The sequence below is a fragment of the Sus scrofa genome, chromosome 3 (assembly GCF_000003025.6).
Source record: "Sus scrofa isolate TJ Tabasco breed Duroc chromosome 3, Sscrofa11.1, whole genome shotgun sequence".
NCBI lineage: Eukaryota > Metazoa > Chordata > Mammalia > Artiodactyla > Suidae > Sus > Sus scrofa.
Window position 1 is genome coordinate 7,166,991 of NC_010445.4, and position 14,459 is coordinate 7,181,449.

The 14,459-nt window shown below is 47.2% G+C and overlaps 2 protein-coding genes and 1 long non-coding RNA gene across 7 annotated transcripts in view; 1 reads left to right on the forward strand and 2 right to left on the reverse strand.

Moving 5' to 3' along the window:
• Nucleotides 1-7,701, reverse strand: part of NDE1 (nudE neurodevelopment protein 1) — a 29,598-nt gene extending 21,897 nt beyond the window's left edge. For 2 of the 5 annotated variants that reach the window (XM_021086166.1, XM_021086169.1), the window contains exons 1-2: nt 7,580-7,672; nt 110-259 (exon numbers count right to left, since the gene is read on the reverse strand). The gene's annotated coding sequence lies outside the window, so the exon portion shown is untranslated. Of the gene's footprint in view, nt 1-109; nt 260-7,507; nt 7,527-7,579 lie in introns of those variants that run through there. The other 3 variants (XM_021086168.1, XM_021086167.1, XM_021086170.1) reach the window with 3 other exon arrangements.
• On the reverse strand, nt 12,270-13,644 carry LOC110259860. Its single transcript, XR_002342264.1, has 2 exons — nt 13,072-13,644; nt 12,270-12,450 (listed from the first exon to the last, which is right to left on the reverse strand). It is a non-coding gene; the product is annotated as an uncharacterized LOC110259860 (long non-coding RNA).
• MARF1 (meiosis regulator and mRNA stability factor 1) overlaps nt 13,772-14,459 on the forward strand; it is a 47,468-nt gene continuing 46,780 nt past the window's right edge. The window contains 1 exon segment of the mRNA XM_021086172.1: nt 13,772-13,896. The gene's annotated coding sequence lies outside the window, so the exon portion shown is untranslated.

Here is a 14,459-nt window from a genome sequence, read left to right on the forward strand (position 1 = left end):
GAAAGAGAGTGAGAGAGAGATGAGAGCCAGAAACTGAGCTGTCCTGGGAAGAGACGGTTTCAAGGCGGGAGACGGTTTCAAGGGGGGGAAGGGGAATGTTCCACAGTACCTGTGATGTAACAGAGAAGCTGGTGAGATAAGGACTGGAAAATATCCGGGAGACTCAGCCAAATGTTGGTCACTGGTGATGTGAGCAATACTGGTTTCAACACACAGGAGGAGGCAGGCGGGATCAGCTGGGTGGAGGAGTAACTGGGAGCTGAGCAAGAGGAAGTAGACAGGATTTTGGAGAACTGGGTGTGAGAAGAAAAGGAGACAAAGTAGCCAGTAGCCAGAGGGGAGCTGCAATGAGGGCCTTGGCTCTGGGGACTCTGAGCTACCCCCCTGCAGAGATCAGGGAACAAATTTCTATTAACCATCCATGGACTCCTGGCTGACTCCACCCGCCTCTCAGTTTAATAGCTTATATTCTCAATTTACGTAAGACTCTGAGCTTGTTGAAAAGTTAGGATTCTCATTAGGAATCCAAATGAGATCTCTCCACAGCCCCTTCTTTCCCTCAAGGGAGCTCATGGTTTTGTCTTGGGGACAAAAAAATATATACATAAATAGGGAGTCCCCGTTGGGGCTCAGTGCGTTAAGGACCTGACAACGTCTCTGAGAGAATGCAGGTTCAATCTCTGGCCTCATTTAGTGGGTTAAGGATCCAGCATTGCCACAAGCTGCAGTGCAGATCACAGATGCAGCTCGGATCCAACCCCTGGCCTGGGAACTTCCACATGCTGCAAGTGCGGCCGTAAAAAAAATTTAAAAATAAACCCAATCCCTCACTGTGCCAGACATAACTAACAAGCTGTATATCTGGCTAAAAATACAAATCATTCTGCTAAATATGTCAGCATTGACAGGGACACGATCACCCACCTCTGGATCCCCAGCAGAAACTGAACAACGATACCTACATCCGAGCACAGCACTTATTGATAACTCTACAACTTGTTAGAGCCCATATTCACACCTTCTCTCCCTCCTAATTTCTCTCCCTTCCTCAATTTAGAGCAAACATGCCATGTCCCCACCCACCCTCTTTTGGGGAACAGAATTTCTCTTAAAGCTTGATCAAAGCAGAGAAGTTGGATGAAGTAGAAAGCCATTAATTTGCTGATTTTTTTTTCCAGTCCAACATTCCTTCTTCCATTTTTCTGTAATAGCACCCCAATATTCCCTTGGGGGAAATCAACCCTACACTTATTCCTTGGAGCTCAGATGGATCTGACATCATCTGCTGCACCTGTAAGAAGTTATGTGCTTACTCATACCTCTGGCATCAGTAACCAGCCAGGGTGGACCTAACGCAAAGCTGAGCTAATGGCAAGAGCAGTAGGGGAGGGCTCTGGCAGCACTAACCCAAGCACAACCAATGAAAAGGATCAGCCCAACCCAAGCTGAGCCAATGACTGGCCCAGGGGTAGAGAAGTAGACCTAACCCCAGCGGAGCCAATGGCAAGAATCAGCCTATTTCAAGTTGAGACAATGACTGGCCCAGGGCTAGACCTAACCCAAGCTGAGCTAATGACAGGGATCAGCTCAACTCAAGTTGAGCCAAAAACTGGCCCAGGGTAGACCAAACCCAAGCTGGTCCAGTGACAAGGGTTGGCCTAACCCATGCTGAACCAATTACAAAGATCAATCTAAGCCAAGCAGAGTCAATAAGTGTCCAGGCCCAGGCCTTTTGCAGACCCATCAAGAAACAAACTCTCTGGAGATGTTAACTAACCTAACGGTAGTAATTATTTCACAATATATATGTACCAAACCATCATGTGGTACGCCTGAAATTTAGACAACATTATATGTTAATTATATCTCCATAATGCTGGGGAAATAAGAAACTCTCTTTCCCTTAAGGCTCAGGGTGGTCACCTTGCTGTTACAAGGGAGGAGCCTGAGAATGAAGCCAAAACAGAGGAAATCAGGGCCAAGAGGTGAAGACACTGAGTTCTGACAATATCCTAAGGACACTTAGAATTTAAATGAAATCTCTCCAAAAGCCCCTTCTTTCCCTCAAGTGAGTTCACAGTTTTGTCTTTGGGACAGAAGAATGAACACAACCCTTCACTCCGTGAGGCATAATTAACAAGCTGGACCCCGTCATCCTTGATTTAAAGTTATGAGAAATACCTCCCTTTCTTGGTTGTACCAGCTGGGGTTGGATTTCTGCTACAAGAGAGGCTTAATGAATGTTTGGAGTAAAAGACCTTGCTTGTTGAAGGAAAAAAGGACAGAGTTTGCATGGTATAAATAACAATCACTACCACAGTGATTGTTCACTGTGGGTTCGGGTAAACCTAATTCTGGTAATGCCTGCTCAAGCCATAAGCTCTAATGAGCCAGAACATATCTGGTATGTAGCCACCCAATCAATGTCTATGGTGTTAAGAGCCTGGAGTCCATGCAATGTGTGGCTGAGTACTGTGTGGCTACAGATGGCCATATTAAGGATGGTCTCAACTGTATCGCATGGGAGGTGGTCTATGTATTGCAGGATGAGAGAGTGAGCAACAAGAACAATGAACACTGACTTTTCCTGCTGTTTGGGAAAAGATCATGCCCAAGTAATGAGTCCCTGCATACTTCTCTGAACATTCCCACAGCCTGACCGCTCCCTCACTTATGCCCCAGCCACACTACCTTCTTTCTGTTCCCTGAACACACCAAGCTTGCTCCCATCTCAGGGCCTTTGCACTGGCTGTTCTCTCTGCCTGGAATGCTCTTCCCCCAGATCTCTGCCTGCAGATTACCTTCTTGCCATTCAGATCGCAGCTGAAACGTCTTCCCCAGAGAAACTTTATCTGAATATCCCACCAAACATCTCCTTCTCTATCATATTAACATCTGCTGTTTTACCACTTTACGAGTTTTGGTTTTGCTTGACTTTCCCCGCTGGAATATAAGCTGTTGAGCATAAGGACCTTCACTGCCTTGCTTTTTCATCCCCCATGTCTTGAATCGTGCCAGACGTATAACGGGCACCCAATGAATGTTTGTGAAACAAAGGAACAAAGGGGAAGACAGAGACTGACCACTTGCTGAAAGCGGATGTGAAGGAAAAGCAAGAACTGAGACCCTCTGAAGATGTTTGAGTTTACATCTGTACGTCCTTGAGACACTTAACAGGATGGGAAACGCCTTTTTCTCCCTCTGCACCTGAGTGGCATCTCACTAATGGGAAGCGGCTGGAGGACAGGGTGCCATGTGGAAACTAGCCCCTACCCAGGTTCACAGGATAAGGAGGATCTGACACAGGTACTGGAGTTTAATAACCTTCATCCTGCAGTCTTAGGACAGATGAGTCCTAAGGGGTCCTTAAAACAGTATTATCATGGCCAGGGAGGCCTAAAACTTAAGCCTCAGGGGAAAAAAGTGAAATTGAGATGTTTTAGGAGGTGCTTTCACTGTGGGAGAGGCTCTAATTACAACCCCTGCATTTAAAAACATCCCTGGGAAAGAGAAAAACTATGCTAGAAGCTAAGGGGAAAGAAATAACAGCTGAACTTCACTCTTTTATGAGATAGAAATATTAAGAAATCTAAGACTTTTTATTGTTGTTTTTCTTCTTTTTATTGCTTTTTTTGGTTTGTCTTTTTAGGATTTTTTTTTTTTCTTTCTGTCTTTTCTAGGGCCACTCCCGCAGCATATGGAGGTTCCCAGGCTATGGGTCTCATCGGAGCTGTAGCCACCAGCCTACACCAGAGCCACAGCAACACCAGATCCAGCTGCGTCTGTGACCTACACCACAACTCACGGCAACACCGGATCCTTAACCCACTGAGCAAGGCCAGATACTGAACCTGCAACCTCATTGTTCCTAGTCAGATTCACTGAGCCATGATGGGAATTCCTGAAAATGTTCTAATGTTCATTATTCCCTGCCACAGACAACAGGTAAGATGATTTACAAAGGTTCCCCCTCTCCAGCATTATTTACTGAATTTTATCATCATCTTGTGCTAGGCATTTAATATACTCTTTCCAAACAACCTGGCCTTCTTTAAGCTGTACAACTGTAAGAGGGAGGTGGTTTGTAAAGGCAATCACTGGGCTTCTTAGGAGCAGAAACACTTGTACATCTTGACCATCCCCATAGGTGCAAGGGAGTGGCAGAGGCAAACCATACCCAAGAGACTTTGAATTCAAGTTCAAAGTTCCCTGCGGTTGCAAAGAGAATGACTGGAGGTCAGATGCACTCTTTGGTCCAAGCAGTCTTTTAAAAGGCATGGTGACAGGCAGGTTGTTTATGCTTGGTCACAGTATATCCAACTTTGTACCCACTATCAAAAAATGGGTACATTTATCACATCTGTGCTACTGGGATGTGACTTCCTAACTTGCCTTCTCAACACACCATCATGCCATTGTGACGCAGCAGCTCTGTGGTTACACCTGATGGCCACCTCTAATGTATGTATGCATTCAAGAACAAACTGGGATCAAGCGGTTCAAGAGGTTTTTCTTTTCTTTTTTTTGGCTGCCTCATGTAGCGACTTGATGTAGCATCTCAGTTCCCAGACTGGGGACTGAACCTGGGTCACAGGGATGAAAGTACCAAATCCTAACCACTAGACCACCAGGGAACGCCCGCTATTTCTATTTGGGTAACGTAGATCTACTACCCCTAAAAAGTGTTTCAGGAGTTCCTATCGTGGCTCAGTGGTTAACGAATCTGACTAGGAACCATAAGGTTGTGGGTTCGATCCCTGGCCTCTCTCAGTGGGTTAAGGATCTGGCATTGCCATGAGCTGGGGTGTAGGTGGCAGACACGGCTCAGATCCCCGGTTGCTATGGTTTAGGCTGGCGGCTACAACTCCGATTAGACCCCTTACCTGGGAACCTCCATATACTGAGGGTGCATCCCTAGGAAAGACAGAAAAAAAAAAAAAGTGTTCCAAAAGCTTTTTTTTTTTTTTTTTTTGAAGGGGGAGGGCATGTTTTCCATGATCAAACTTAACTGGAAAGTCTCAAAACACATTTGAGATACATGCCTTTGATTTCAAAACTCTAGGAAAAACAAAGCAGTCTTTCTCAGCTTTCCTCTTAGTGAAGAAAGCCCACACAGCTGGTCAGCAGCAATAGACACACATAAGCCACCGGGAATTAACACATAGCCCTTCTCCACCCCAAACCTATTCCTTCCCAATCAAAACACAGGGAAGAGCAGAAGGAAAAGGGAGGGAAAGAAAGAAGCTGCCAAAGGCCAGCACGTGCTCCCACAGCTTCTGCCTATGACGCAGGCTTTGCATTTTGCCAAAGCGACATCATTGGGGCAAAATCAGTCAAGAGTCAGCAAGTCTAGCTTCTGTCTCAGTGCTTTCAAAGTCTGTAATGATCTACCTACCAAAAAACCTCAGCAGGCATGCAAGGACATAGGCTCACAGGTGTACACCGTCAGTGACTGAGGTGGAAAACTGGAGGAACTGAGCAGTGAACAGAGGACTGACAGCTGAACCGGGCAGTTGTTAAGGATTAAATGTATTGATATGGAGGAAGGTTCCTATGTTAAGAAAGAAAGCCAATTTTTGTTCACAAATGTTATCTCCTGTGTTCACAAACAGGGCCTGGAAGGATGTACCAGGATGGGGATAAGCCAGACACTGAGGTGACAAATTATACCTGACACACTTCGCTACAATATACTGGTTTTGTTTGTTTTACAGGAAACATCTATTGCTTTTGAAATTTTAAGAATCTTAAACTTGGACCAAAAAAATTCAGAAAAGCTATTGTCCAAGGAAAATTGTATTCTTCTAAAGCAAGATGCCAGGGAAGGAGTTTTTTCTACTGTGGCATCCCCCTCCTTCATTCCTTTTCAAATACTTCCCAACACCTACTAAGTGCCAGGCAGACATGAAGCACCTCCATCAGGATTAGGTGCAAACACAGTACCAGCTACAGGAACAAACCTGTGCGCAGGCACGCTCACGTTAGGAAATTATCTCGTGAGGAAGGGGAGTGTAATCTTTCCGGGCTCACATGTGCTAAAGCAGGAGACACTCTGGGAACAAAAATAACATCCTAAGAGAGTAAGCCAAGTTAAGAAACTATCACCCAAAAGGGGATAAAATACACCAACCAGAGGCCTCTGACACTTCAAGGGCATAGACCATCTACATCTAATCTGACACAAAAGACACACAAAGAGAGGAGTTCCCAACGCAAAGTGGGTTAAGAATCTGACTGCAGCAGCTCCGGTTGCTGTGGAGGTAAGGGTTCTAGCCCTAGCCCTGCACAGGCGCAGTCGGTTAAAAGATCCAGCGTCAGCCAGCGTCGTCACAGCTGTGGGTGGGATTCACTCCTGGCCCGGGAATTTCTTTAAGCTGCGAGTGCGGCCATAAAATTAAAAAACAAAACAAACAAACAAAAAACTCTAAGAGGAAAGATTTAAGTTTCAACAGTGGTTAAATACCAAGGCAGGGGGTGGGGGTCAGATAACAAGGGGCTCTGGGAGTCGCTGGCATCCAGTTACTCTTCAAAGCACCCTCCCCAGCTCCTAAAATGCTATCCTATCCTGGAATACCTGAACAAAGCTAGCACAGAAAATGACCGATTTCTGTCCAGCACATGCTGCAAAGGCCGTTTCTCTGGGGGGGGGGGGGGGAATTTAAAAAAGTTAAAGGAGGCCTCAAAGGAGGGAGAGGCACAACCTGGTACAAACCCCAGACAAAGAAATCCGGGAAGGTCAGGCCCTCAGGGGACAGCGAACTTGAGATGCCTGGAGAGGATTATGTAGCTTCCCAAAAAGCAGTGTCAAGGTGATGACGGGGTTTCCTATAACCTCAGAGAGGCAGGTAAGACCAGCCGCCGCATTCAAGCTGTAGAATAAGCGTTTTCAGCCTTTATCCAATCCTTCCCCAAAGTGCTGTCGGGGGAAATCTGAACCGTTCTGTCACAGAGATCTGAGAAAAGCGAGGGAAGAAGACCGCTCCAAACACATTCCCAAAGGGAGAGAGGAGGTTTGGGGCAAGAGGCCTGCATCGAGGGTGGAAGTGGGATGGGGATGTAAGCGAGAATGGGGGGTGGGGAGCGACAAGGATTGAGGGAGAGGTGGGAGTCGGCAGGAGATAAGCGGGTAGCGAGGACCGAGGGGCAGAAAACAGCGACAAGAGAGACAAGGTGAGCTGGAGCGAGAGGAAAGGAGGGGAGGGCAGCCGAGCTGCGGGGACCCGCGATGAGGAGGGCAGAAGGGCCCAGGAAGTCAGAGAGGGGAGCCGGCGGAGTCCAGAGAGGCGAACGCAGAAAGACAAGGAAAGTTGGCAAGGGAGAGGAGCCGGACGCAAGGGACGCGACGGTGGCGAGGCACAAAGTTAGGAAGGAGGCTACGGGGAAGCGCGACTTTCGAGCCCAGCGCCCAGAAAGCGACGCTCAAGTGGGGGGCGCGTCAGAGTCCCTGCACGGCGGCGGCCCGAGGTCCCGAGAGCGCGGCTGGCGCGGGGGAGGCAGAAGAGTTTACCGGCGGCCGTGGTGGAGGCAGTGGCAGTCCCCGCGCAGCCCTCATCCCCAAAGGCCGCAGCTCCGAACTCACCAGGCTCCAGCTGAGAGGACCCGAGGCGGCTGCAGCAGCAGCAGCAGGGGGAGGCGCGGCAGAGACCTCCGGCCACCGCCCCCGCCCCCGCTCTTACAGCTGGCACCGCCTATTGGCTGCCGCGCCACGGGACCGCGTCCGCTTCGGCCAATCAGCGCCGAGCAGCGCCTTTTGGAAACTTTTTTTTCCCAGGGCCCGGGCGCCGAGCGGCCACGCGGCAGCCCAGGGCGGGCTGGCAGGAGGGGGCATGGGAGGCTCTGGCTGCTGGGAATGGTTCTGGCCAGCCTTGGACATTGCAAGCTGCTCCCCCCGGACACCGGGGAAACGGTCACGGACTTGCGGGCCGCGCGCTTCAAGAAAGTATGACTTTCCCCATAAAACCGATTGCATTTTCTGGTTTTGCATTTTCTGTCTTTCAGGTAGAACAAAGATCTAGGTCCGCTTAGGCTGAGCAATGACTCATATCCTTCCCACTCCTTTATACCCAATATAAGATTTTCGACTTCATTATTTTCAGAGGCAGCAAAACTTAGTGGAGTTTGTTTCTGAGCCCAGGTTTCACTCCTAGCTCTGCCCCTCAGTATCTGTGTGATCTTGGGCAACTTAAACTCTCTATGACTTACTTTCCTGGAGTTGGTGATAGGATTCTACCTCATAGGGTTATACGGAGAGGAAATGAATAAACCTTACATTTGCAAAACATTTAGGTCCGTGCCTAAGCGCATAGTTAAGTACAGTCTATGTAGTGATCATGATTTTTTTTAATTAGTTTTGTGTGTCAAGCATAATACTGCTTGACATGGATTTTCTTATTTCTTTTTTTTTTTTTTTTTTGTCTTTTGTTGTTGTTGCTATTTCTTGGGCCGCTCCCGCGGCATATGGAGGTTCCCAGGCTAGGGGTTGAATCGGAGCTGTAGCCACCGGCCTACGCCAGAGCCACAGCAACGCGGGATCCGAGCCGCGTCTGCAACCTACACCACAGCTCACGGCAACGCTGGATCGTTAACCCACTGAGCAAGGGCAGGGACCGAACCCGCAACTTCATGGTTCCTAGTCGGATTCGTTAACCACTGCGCCACGACGGGAACTCCTCTTATTTAATTCTTATAGCAATCCTAATTGTTCACCAACAAATTTTTGTTGAGCAGTCACACTTACACCACAGTAAATGTCAAGCAAGACACCTGTCCTCAGACTTACTATTAAAAAAGACACTGAGATTGCCATAACATTGTGAATCAATTATAATAATAATTTAAAAAGGACACCAAACCAGAAAACAGAAAAAGTGAACTAATTTCGGATGCTAATAAGTCCTAGGAATAAACCAAAGTCATGATACAATGGGGCTGGGTAGTGATCACATCAAACAGAATGGGAGGGAAGGCCACTCTAGCAGGTGATAATGGAGCTGAGACCCAGATGATGAGAACCACAGGAAAGCACACTTATCAACCTCATTTTAAAGATGAGAAAACAAAGGTGCAGGAAATTTAATGCCTTGCCCAAGTCTTCACAATTAATAAACAACAAATCAGGCTTCCAAGCTGGTCCTGTTTGAGTCCTATACCAGTGTTCTTCAGCACGATGCTAAAAGTAAGCTACTTTGAGGCCTCCAACCACACTCATAGAATCACTCCTGCATCTGTTCCCTGGTTAAGAATGACCTTTCTGGAGTTCCCATCGTGGCGCAGTGGTTAACGAATCCGACTAGGAACCATGAGGTTGCGGGTTCGGTCCCTGCCCTTGCTCAGTGGGTTAACGATCCAGCGTTGCCGTGAGCTGTGGTGTAGGTCGCAGACGCGGCTCGGATCCCGCGTTGCTGTGGCTCTGGCGTAGGCCGGTGGCTACAGCTCCGATTAGACCCCTAGCCTGGGAACCTCCATATGCCGCGGGAGCGGCCCAAGAAATAGCAACAACAACAAAAGACAAAAAAAAAAAAAAAAAAAAAAAAAGAATGACCTTTCTCTGATTCTACTTTGTTTTGACTTTTTGCTGCTAGTTCCTGAAAGAAGCTCAGAGACACAAAAGGGAACTACTATTTACATCAACAGGATTAAGGAAAGTATCAAAATATCTTTTTATTTTTTTATTTCTTTTTGGTCTTTCTGTCTTTTCTAGGGCCGCACCCGCGGCATAAGAAGGTTCCCAGGCTAGGGGTCGAATCGGAGCTGTAGCCACCGGCCTATGCCAGAGCCACAGAAACGCAATATCTGAGCCGCATCTGTGACCTACACCACAGCTCACTGCAGCGCTGGATCCTTAACCCACTGAGTGAGGCCAGGGATCCAACCCACAACCTCATGGTGCCTAGTTGGATTCGTTAACCACTGAGCCACGATGGGAACTCCTCAAAATAACTTTTTAAGAAAATTTTTACAGCCGCACCTGCAGCATATGGAAGTTCCTGGGATCGGGGTCGAATCGGTGCTGCAGCTGTAGGCTTACGCCACAGCCACACCAACACTGGATACGAGCCGCATCTGCAAACTATGCTGCAGCTTGTGGTGACGCCAGATTCTTAACCCACAGAACCAGGCCAGGGATTGAACCCGCATCCTCATAGGCATTACGTCAGGTTCTTAACTGGCTGAGCTACAACGGGAACACCTCAAAATATCTTTCGATAGGAAACTTCCATCCTGGTCCCAAGTGCTTAATAAATCATTTCACCCTCTTGACACTTTTGCTCTGGTGCTTTCCAGGATTTTACTTGAACTTCACCATTCTGTGCGATTCCTGTTCAGGGAATAATCACCGCAGTTAACAAGTAAACTGAAGCACAAATTGATGAGCTACCAGTACATTCTAAGTGGCATTAAGTCATTTAAACTAGTTGATTTCAATCTCTTTCATTTACCATTAACAAAGGGGAGGGGGAGGAAGTTCCCTTGTGATGCAGTGAGTTAAGGATCTGGCGAGTTGAGGATCCAGTGTTGCCACAGCTGTGACTCAGATCAAAAATGCAGCTCAGGTTCAATCCTAGCCCTGGGAATTTCCACATGCTGTGGGTGCAGCCAAAAAAAAAGCAGGGTGGGGGGCAGGAAAAGAAGACATTGAAATGATTATCATTAAACTTCAGGCAGGGGAGTTTAGGTAAATGGGTTTGTCAGTAGACCCAAAAAAAAAGAAACAGGAATTTTGGTGTACTTTGAAACTTTTTCCTCTCTTTATTCAATTTGTTTTCCTTGTAGCTTTCAGGTAAGAATAAGCTGAAACCCAGGTTTCTCTATCTTAAATTGCTCCATCATAATTTATCATTTAAAAACACTAAGCATGATGTAGGCAGAAAAGAAGTTACTGGTGAAGAAACTTTGTTAGGGGCAGGTAGGTTAGGAGCAGAATTGAATGTAAAGTGGCCACTTAAATTGCACGAAAATAAATCTTCATCCTGATTTCATAAAGATTAATTTGGACAAGGAAAAAAACCTGAAAGTTACTCTTTTTTTCTTCTTCTTTTTAGGGCCGCACCTGTAGCATATGGAAGTTCCCAGGCTAAGGGTCAAATCAGAGCTGCAGCTGTCGGCCAAGCTACAGACACAGCAAACCCAGATCCAAACCACATCTTTGACCTACACTGCAGCTCACGGCAACACTGGATCCTTAACCCACTGAGCGAGGCCAGGGATCTAATCCACATCCTCATGGATACTAGTTGGGTTCTTAATCTGCTAAGCCACAATGGGAACTCCCAGTATTATTTTCTAATGAAAGCGTTTGCCCAACAAAGAAAAAGGAATAAGATTAATAGAGGCTATACTCAAGAAAAAAAAATTTTTTTTTTTTTTGTCTTTTCTAGGGCCACACCCATGGCACATGGAGGTTCCCAGGCTAGGGGTCCAGTCGGAGCTGTAGCCACCGGCCTACACCACAGCTACAGCAACACCAGATCCGAGCCGCGTCTGAGACCTACACCACAGCTCACGGCAATGCCGGATCCCTAACCGATTGAGGGAAGCCAGGGATTGAACCCTCAGCCTCATGGTTCCTAGTCGGATTCGTTAACCACTGAGCCACCAGGGGAACTCCAAGAAAATATATCTTAAGTAAAATGTTAAAACACCCTTTCCCGAGTATCAAATTGTCGTTTGATTTATAATTGTATGTTTGCAAAAGCTGGTATACTCTGCTTAAGCTAGTTTTCTACAGAAAAGAATAAAAATGTATGTCATTAAAAAGCTATTTGTAATTCAGACTTTCCATTAGTCTTCCATATAGTATGCCTGATTTGTTTTTATTTAATACATTTACCTATTGACACCAGACACAGTTCTGGGCTTGAAGAATGCCAAGCAATGCCAAACAAAATGTGTCTGCTCTTTATGGCCTAAGTCTTTTTTTTTTTTAGGCCCGCACCAGCGGCTTATCTAAGTTCTCAGGCTAGGGACTGAATCAGAGCTACAGGTGCTGGACTGTGCCACAGCCACGGCAACATCAGATGAGCCAAGTCTGCAACCTACACCACAGCTCACGGCCACGCCTGATCCTTAACCCGATGAGCAAGGCTAGGGATCGAGCCCACAATTTTCCTAGTCAGATTCGTTTACACTGTGCCACGAAGGGAACGCCGAAACCTTTTTTAAAAAGCAATAAAACATCCACGATTACTGTGTTTCCTTTTTATATTTTTGGTTAATACTATCTGTGTTCAGAGGTACTCAACCAGAATGAAAAGGAGAAAAACACCTCTAAAGAAAAGTATATATATTTTTGGTAATCTGAAAAAAACAAAACACTAGAAACAGGGTTGTTTTTCATCTGTTCTAATTCCCATTTGGCGAATACTACCCACACAGAGACACAATGAAGATTTACTCAGCAGTAATAAATACCTAAGCAGGCAGATGATGTGTGGACTTGTCATCTGATTTCTGGAAAATGGAATACAAACACAAAGGATTTTTTTAGCTGCATGTTTGACCTTGCCCTCCACAGTACCTGTCTTCAACAATGTCTACAGAGGTGTATTAGCTTCCCCTGAAACCTCCCCCACTCAATGTGGATTGCCTAATGAAATTGCCTCACATTATGAACTACAGGGGGAAGAAAGTTCTCTTTGGGCCATTTTTACTTACTGATCCTTTGGCGAAGTTAACCTGTTTCTCAACAAACTTCATCAATTAAGCCAGCCAACGCATCCTAAACTATGTCTAGATTAAATGTGTGCTTTTTCTCCTATTTTACAACAGGAAATAGTGAGCAGCTGGCAGTTTGTGATGTGCCTACTTAATTTTTTTTTAATTTCAAGTAAAAAGATTGTGAAGCAAAATACACACACACACACACACAAACAAAAAAAAGCAAAACAAAAACCCAAAACGAACAAAAAAAAATTGGCATAGTTAGCCACCAAAACCACAAGCTGTCACTGCCTTCACAAAGCTTTTGCAACTAAAGTCTCCTTTTTTTGCCCGCCCAATCGGTCACTGGAAAATTTGTACTTATTTGTACTGAGCTTTGGATCAGGGCTTTAAAAAAGTACATTTTCTTACTGAAGTCACGAGGACCTCTTAATTGGTGACAAAATCCAACTTAGTCTTGGCACACGCTTTATTATCTTCGCCAGATGGATCGCAGCTTCGCGAGGAGCCCTGCTGGCCCGAATGACTTCGCTGGCAGCCCAGTCGGAAGTTATTTTTTTCTCCGCTCGCCACTAGGCTGCACTAGATCAAGGATACTGTGGCAAATATGCATCATTTCATTAAAAAAAAAAAAAAGGTAGAATCATCACGTGACAAGAGCGGGTAAGAGAAAACAAAAGCCAAAACGATCGAGTTTTTCATTGAAATCCCTTTTAAATCGCTTTCCGTCAAAGGCCAAAGGAGCTGAACGGTATCAAATCCCGGTTAGCAGGTTTTTTCCCCCGTACCGCTTCACAAGCTCCCCAATTCTCCGCTTTCAGGTTCCTTTCCACTCCACTACGATAAGCCAGGGGCAAGGCCTCCTTAAGTTGAGGGTTTTTGCCAAAAAAGCCTGGGTCGCCCCCTGGGAAGGTCCCTATTTAGGGGTTTATCGGGAGGGGACTGAGCCTGACGAGGCTGCAGGGCCGCGAGGCCCCGCCCCCCCCGAGGTTCCCAGCACGCCCCGCGCGGGGAGGACTCGGCGGCGGGGGAGGGGCGGAGGAAGGGGCGGAGCCAGGGGTGAGAAGGGCGTCGGTTTTGCGACAGGGGCGGTGCGGTGCGGAAGCGGAAGTGGAGGGTGCGCTTGGCGGCGGCGGCGGGAGCTGCGGAGTCGGGAATCAAAACAAAGGGCTTGGGGGGGGCGGGGGGGAAGGCGGCGGGGCCGGAATGTGAGCGGAGGTGGAGCCGGCGGCTGAGGTGAGTTTGCTGGCAGCTCTGGGAGCTAGTTCCCGACGCTCCCATTGCTCTGGGGCCACCAGGCTGGAGAGGGGGAGAGTGTCCCCTCCTTCTCCTGCTTCTTGCGGGCGGGGGTGGGGGAGGCTAGCTAGTCCCGAGGGGAAGGACTGGTACCCACCGTTCAGGCCCCCGCTAAAGGTTCAGTTGTCTCCTTTTCAGGTTAGTTTACGACTGTCATTGCAGCGCTGCTGCTGCCCTTTGAGGGTGTTTGGCTACCTGCCCACACTTGTTTCTCTGCTCCCTACGGGGCCATCCAGGTGTGGAGAGCAAGCCTTCTAGAGGAGTGTGTACAGTGCAAGTTTAAGAGAGGAAGAAAAGGGCTGGGGTTTTTGTAACCTGCTCTAGCGTTTTGCATTCTCCTTGGTCTGTGAGCACTGCCTAGGGTGTAGCCTCTGGCTAGACCGAGAGTATTGAGTTGCCTTTTGGCCTGAGCCACTCCCACAAATTGTATTGCGACACTGTGATAGACCTTTTAGAGTTTTCCTGTTACTTTTCTGGTATTACCTAGAGCTTTCCGGTTACAT